This window comes from Orycteropus afer, unplaced genomic scaffold (genome assembly GCF_000298275.1).
Source record: "Orycteropus afer afer isolate SDZICR_OR568_19922 unplaced genomic scaffold, OryAfe1.0 scaffold00155, whole genome shotgun sequence".
In the NCBI taxonomy this organism is placed as follows: Eukaryota; Metazoa; Chordata; class Mammalia; order Tubulidentata; family Orycteropodidae; genus Orycteropus; species Orycteropus afer.
Genome location: NW_006921742.1, coordinates 4,468,027 through 4,475,251, shown reverse-complemented (window position 1 = coordinate 4,475,251; position 7,225 = coordinate 4,468,027).

The window sequence follows — 7,225 nt, the reverse complement described above, 5'->3', positions numbered from 1 at the left end:
TGAGCTCTTGAATCAGTAGCAGAAATCCGAGGAATCAAGTGTGTCCTACATCCGATCAGGGTGGCCATGGGGAACCCGGTAGATGTGAACACAGATTTTTCCTCCTCTGCCTTCACCCTACCCACTCTTTTCCTTTCACCTATGAGCATCTACTGAACTCCAGATCTCAGCAAAACTTTACTTCCCCAGGGAACCTTTCCCGATCCCCCTGACTAGATGGGGTTCCCATTGCCTGTCCTTCAAGATATTCATCACAATCTGAATTACACATTTATTTTTTATTGCATCATTTATGTTTGCCCCACCCCAGCTGCACTGCAGATTCAACATGGACAAGGATGTTTCATGTTCTCTTTCCCACAGTATCCGTAGCACCAACACCAGGCACGTAAGAGAATTTTAATGAACCCTCGCTGAATGAACATGAGAATCTGGTCTAGTCTTAAAATAGGCCCAAAGGTCTGAGCACTTTTCCTTTTTGGAAGGTCTTATTGTTCAAATTGCCAGTCTCGTTTTATCTCAGCATAATACTTCATTAGTTTTTCCCCTTGAGATCATAAAGATGCATAATGAGTCATCTGACATTGGAAAAAGACTAATTTCTCCTCCATTCTTCCATAGCTCATCTCCTGCATTGCTCCTCTTTGACTGGCTGAAATTTTACTTCAGCTTTTCTGGCCTCCACATCAATTTCCTTGCTCTTCTTTGAACAACTTCTAGATTTTTCTATCATGCTTAAGATACAATGCTCAGAATTAAACCAGTGGTCGGGTGTGATATCAGCAGTGGTCAAGAGCAGGCTTCACTTTCCTTCAGATCAGAGGCCATGCCTATTGCAATACAGCCCAGGTGGGTTCCACACAGAGATCCGCCTTCATAAACCTGTGCCTCACAAAAACACCCACGATTTGTCTACTTGTGTACTTCCTTTTGTACACAGGTTTCCCTCGCTATCTGAAAGTACTGAGTCCCTATGAAAACATTCATAAGTCAAAATCACATAAAGCAAAGAGGCAATTACCATTAATTTATATGGGAAAAATTTTTGAGGTTTCCAGACCCAAAGAATAGCCTACCAAATCATACCAAATAACACATAAAACCTAGGATCATACTAACAGGGAGTGTTCACAGACACAGGTCAAAGGAAGAGCTGCTTAATGCTGCGAGGCTGAGCGTAGTCCCAGGGAAAGGGCCCAGAGAAGACACTCTGGCCCCTTGTGGCTCAGGGTGCACGTTGCCACTTTAAGATTTCTTTCAGCCAGCAAAAACAGATATTCATGTAGGTCTTTTGCAAAAGCAAAGTGGTGTGAAGTGAAATTTAGAAAAGGGGGAGGGGATACCTGTATTAGTGTTTGGTGTTTTATTTTGTTTTTAAATGACACATTTTTATGGTGTTTATCTCTGATCCAATCCATGGTATTTTCAGTCACATGTAAGAGCTGGACAGTGACTCAGGAAGACAGCAGAATTGATGTGTTTGAGCTGTGGTGCTGGTGAAGGATACCGAATGCACCATGGACTGCCAGAAGACAAACAAATCTGTCTCGGAGGAAGTACAGTTGGAACGCTCCTTGGAGCAAAACCAACTTGTTAGCACCTAACAAATCTGTTAAATGCCATTAAAATCATCACTGTATTGGCTTCATTTCAGCTACTTATTGTGTGAGCATCTTCTATACTTTCATACAAATTATTGTTAACATTGTGAAAAGGACCAAGCATCTCCCAGAGCTTCATGGATCATCATGTGAAAGTTTATTCCAGAATACACACCATTCCCTCCTGGACAACATTCCCATTTAGGGACACAAGGTACACACCTGTGAAGCAAAGCAGTAGAAGGCACTACTTCACAAGGCTGAAGGGGGTTTCCAGGCGAAGGAGACATAATGGGTGAATATTTGGGGGGTTGGAGGTAGCTATAAGTATTTCAAAGGTGTTTTATTTTTCTTTTCAGCTAATGATTATATATGCTAACAAGCTGTTGTTGTTACGTGCCGTCCTCTGACTTATAGCAATCTTATGTACAACAGAATGAGACACTGCCCGGTTCTGTGCCAGCCTCACAATCCTTGCTGTGCCTGAGTCCATTGTTACAGACACTCTGTCAATTCATCTCGTTGAGGGTCTTCCCTTTTTTCGCTGACCCTCCACTTTACCAAGCATGCCATCCTTCTCCAGGGAATGGTCCTTTCTCACAACATGACCAAAGTACGTGAGATGAAGTCTGGCCATTTTCACGTCCAAGGAGCATCCCAGCTGCACTTCTTCCAGGGCAGTTTTGTTAGTTCTTCTGACAGTCCATGGTACTTTCATTATTTTTCACCAACACCACGACTCAGAAACATCAACTCTTCTTTGGTCTTCCTTATTCATTGTCCAGTATTACATGCAAATGAGGTGATTGAAAATACTATGGCTTAGGTTAGGCGCACCTTAGTCTTCAAAGAGACATTTTAAAGCTTGGGACTCTACCTGGTTTGGAAGGAACTCTGACATAGCCAATGGTTCATTCATCATTCTAGATCATGAAGACTTTTAGAAATAAAATTCAAGTAAGGTAGTACCTTTCCAAAGTACAAAATGTTGATAATTCAAAAGGTCAGTCTGTAATACAATACAATCATGTTTTCATTACTGTCACACTTCTCTCAAGTTCTCTCAATTTAAAAAGAAAAAAAAAGTTATTTGAGTTTACTTTAATTCTAATTTTCACTGTAAAAAAAAAATGTTATTTGAGTCCCCAATAAAAAATACGACAGCTTCTATGGTAAAGCTAGTGATTTTATACAAAAGAATATGATTTTTAAAATTATACTATTTCCTTCTTTTAGGGTTAGTTCCTGCAAGTTGCTTGAGTTATTTGCTTTAGGGCAACTGTGTATCTTTAAAAAAAGGCTGCTTCATTTCACCAAAAAAAATAAAAACCAAACTCACTGCCATTGAGTTGATTCCAACTCATATTGACCCCTCCTTGAGTTTCCAAGGTGGTACCTCTACAGAAGTAGATTGCCCCGTCTTCTTTCCAAGGAGTGGCTGGTGGGTTTGAAACTCCAGCCTTGTGATTAGCAGTCAAATGCCTTAGGCACTACACCATCAGAGCTCCCACAGTTTCTCCAAAACCAGGTAGTGTCCTAAGCTTTAAAGTGCTTCCTTAAGGAGATTAGTTACGCTGGTACCAGTTTCAGGTAGAAATAATTTTTCAAATATTATTGTCTTCACACAAATAATGGAAACTTCAATGCAATCAACACTAATTCAAGTTGATTTGTTTATATTTGAAATCCCTGCTTTAGTTTCTGTTACTTGTTTTTAAAACCTGTGTTACGTATAGATTTGTTTTGCAAATAACAAAAATAAAGATTTGACATCCTTGAGGAGCCTGGGGGCCTGGTATTTTATACCAATCATCACTCCCATTTCTCAGCAAAGCTGTTGCCAGCAGTGGTGGGTCTCCCTTTGCTGGTGCTATCAGCTCTTCCATTGCTTCTGGCCTTTACTAGCTACTGAAGATAAGGTTCTTTTCATTAGTTCTAGGAAGTCCCAAAGCAGACTCCTTTCTCCTGATTATAGCTTCTTGAAGCAAGATAGTTTTTCCTGGGGTGGGGGAGGAGTACTCCCACCTCCTACCAGTCATCATCTCCTAATCCATTCAAGTAGCATTCTTTCTCAACAAGAGCACTCTGACACATAACTTGCAGGCATTTTTGTTTAGTTTTGCTCTTAAAGCTTACTTACAAGTTGCCTATTCAAAGGGTCAATGATTCATGCAGCCTATCTCAAAATAAGTGGGCATAACTCTGTCCCAGTAGACTCATGCCTATGTTTACCTTTGTGTAGTAGATTAGATCCTACTCATAGCCACCTCCATCTCTTCTAACCTCCCCTACATACACATGTACATGCACACACATGCACACACAGGAGTCGACTTTGTCAGGGAGGAGGTGTGGTTCCCCTCCTCCCAGTGAATGTAGAATAAGCACTGAACAGAGAATCAGACAATTTGAGTTCTAGTTCTCCCTGACTGGTTTCCTGCTCATCCTGGTCCAATCCCACTTCTCTGCTTATGCAAACTTTTAATTATCTTTACTTTCTCACCTCTTATTCCTTCCACAGTCTTCTGAATTTCTCTTCTACAGAGTGGAGTGCTTGATAAAAGTTAACAACCAACTTTTTGAAGAAAAAGAAAAATCCTTGTACTTTTGCCAATTTCCATGGTGTAAATACTCTTCCCATGGCTGATTTAAAGGTACCCTTGATGTCATTGAACACAGAAAGAAATATATTCAAGCAGCTTTCTCTGGCCAGTGAGAGGACACCACAGCTTTTGACCCCAATGTCCTACTGCAACGGTGTTCTCAAAGGTGACCAATGAGTTCATATTCGCCAAACTCATTGGATATTATTGGTCTCTTTGTTGCATTAGATATGTTGAAGTCTCCTTTCATAAAAATTTTTCACTCTCTTGGCTTCTATACAAGTGGTATACCCCAGTACCCAAAACACTAAAAACTGAACCAAACTCGCTGCTGTCGAGTCAGTTCCAACTCATAGAGACCACTCCTTGGGTTTCCGAGGCAGTATCTCTACAGAAGTAGATTGCCCGGTCTTCCTTCCAAGGAGTGGCTGGTGGGTTTGAGCCTCCAGCCTTCTGGTTAGCAGTCAAATGCCTTAGGCACTATGCCACCAGAGCTCCTTCAGTACCCAATGACCACAAATTAATAAACTTAATTTGATTTAACTATAGGTATAATTCTGCTGGTCAGTACCCAAAGACCACCAGAATGAGAGTTATAGTTAAATCAGATTGAGTTTATTAGTTTGCTGCAGCAAGGGAGATTACAGCATGAAGACCCTGGGTGTGACTCAGTAAGAGGGTATTGGGGGTGCTTGTAATAGAATTTGGGGGCTCTGGTGGCATAGTGCCCAAGGCATTTGACTGCTAACCAGAGGCTGGTGGTTCAAACCCACCAGCCACTCCTCGGTAGGAAGGTCGGGCAAACTATTTCCGTAGTGATACCACCTCGGAAACCCAAGGCCGGGTCCCTATGAGTTGGTTCCAACTTCATGGCAGTCTGTTTGTTTGTTTTTTTTTTGTAATAGGATTTAGACTTTGGAGATTTTGGAGAAAGTTCAAGAGAGTATTTTATTTTGAAATCTCTTATGTCGAGAGAAAAAGAAATCAAACCTATTGCCATTGAGTCAATTCCGACTCAAAGCGACTCTATTGGACAGAGTAGAACTACTCCATAGGATTTCAAAGGCTGTCAATATTTATGGGAACAGATTGCCACATCTTTCTCCCATGGAGGGACAGGTGGGTTCAAACTGCTGACTTTTCAGTTAGCAGCCAAGCATTTTAGCCACTGTGCCACCAAGACTCCTTATGTCAGGAAAAGGAGTATCTTACTTGGTGATTGAGGGTGTTTTGTTTTGTTTTGTCTGAGTTCAGATACAATTATGAAGTGGCTGGCTTTTTGTCTTATTCTATCACAATTACTGAGTGACCTTATCACCTGTTGAAGTTCTGTGAAATTATTTATATTTAACAAAGAATCGTCAACCAGTTCGTTGCCAGGCTGTCAGGCTGTCAGATGTCAGGACTTTTATTTTTTTCACTGGATTTCCATTGAATCTCTCTATTTGTCCCTTCTTTCCCCTTAATGTATTTTTCTTCCTGTCTCCCAGTCCATATTGGAAAACCTGAAGTTCCTCCATTGTACCACTTGTTTTGTTTTTTTTTTTCTGTACATTTTCTTTAGGTTATATCATCCCCTTTCACGATTCCAATCACTACCTATAGACTTAAAACTTCCAAACCTTTAGCTCACACTTTTCTTCTATGCTTCTAATTTTTATATCCATTGTCCAGCAAGATGGCACCACCTGGAGTCTCACCTTCTCCTAAACCAGCATCACCTCTCTGTAGCCTCTGAAGCATCTTGGTAACCAAAACTAAATCTCCAGTACCATCCTGGACTCTTTCTTTTATCTCATGCTCTATATCCAGTAGTTTAAAACCCTGTCACCCACGTTACCTCCCCAGTATTCTACAATCCAGACATCCAACTCCATCCTTACTCCTACCTTGGTTCAGTTGCCTTTACTGTGACAGCAGCCCCCTAACTGCTCTCTCTGTCTCCAGTTCTGAACACTAGCCACTCTCACCTACCCAAATCCATCTCCCACAGACAATCAAAACTATCCTTCAGTGTCCATCTGACTCTGGAACTCTGCTTCATGCCTCCCTCGCTGGTTTTCCACCATCTCTAAGCCTAACTCCAAGGTTCCTAACAGTGACTTACAAATTCCTCCATGGCTTGGTCCCTGTTTGCCTCTTGGCCCTCACCTGTCACCTGTCACCTCCACTCGTGTTGCCCTCTCCAGTCTTCTTCTCCTCACATACACCATACTCTCTTTGTTTTTGTTCCTGATATTATTTCTGGAATATCTTACTTCCCAGGCCCTTCCTACTTACCTAGTTACTTCCTACTGATCTTTTAAGATATGCTTAAGACCACATGCCCACCAAGAATACTTCTCTGAAACTTAGCATATTTCCAATCTCCTACCTACAGCCTAAGCTAATTATATGCTTTTTCTTATGTTCCCAGAACCCTTAAAGCATATGTACTAATTACATTTTTATAGTACTCTTTTTATGTCCTCCTCAGAGTCTGAGATCCTTGAAGAAAGTGACTATGTCTCATTCATCTTTGTATTCCCAGCACATTTCCTAATGAAGTTGTTAAATAATTGTTTCATGAGTGTATGAATGAGTGAATCCATAAAAGCCTGTGTCAATAGCTACCTGTGTGACCCTGCCTCTCTGAACTTTAGCATCTTCATCTATTTGTACTAAAAAAACTCACTGCCATCGAGTCAAACTCATAGAGACCCCTTCTTGGGTTTCCAATGTGGTATCTCTACAGAAGTAGATTGCCCAGTCTTCCTTCTGAGGAGTGGCTGGTGGGTTTGAATTGTCAGCCTTCTGGATAGCAGTCAGATGCCTTAGCACTATGCCACCAGAGCTCCTTCATCTATTTGTAGAGGTGGTAAAATAATGAACTGTAACACAAGTGTTCTACATTGCTCTAAAAGTATGTTGTTGTTGTTATGTGCCGTCGAGTCGGCCCTGACTCATAGCGACCCCTCCTTGGGTTTCCGAGGCAGTATCACTACGGAAGTAGGATTGCCCAACCTTCCTTCCAAGGAGTGG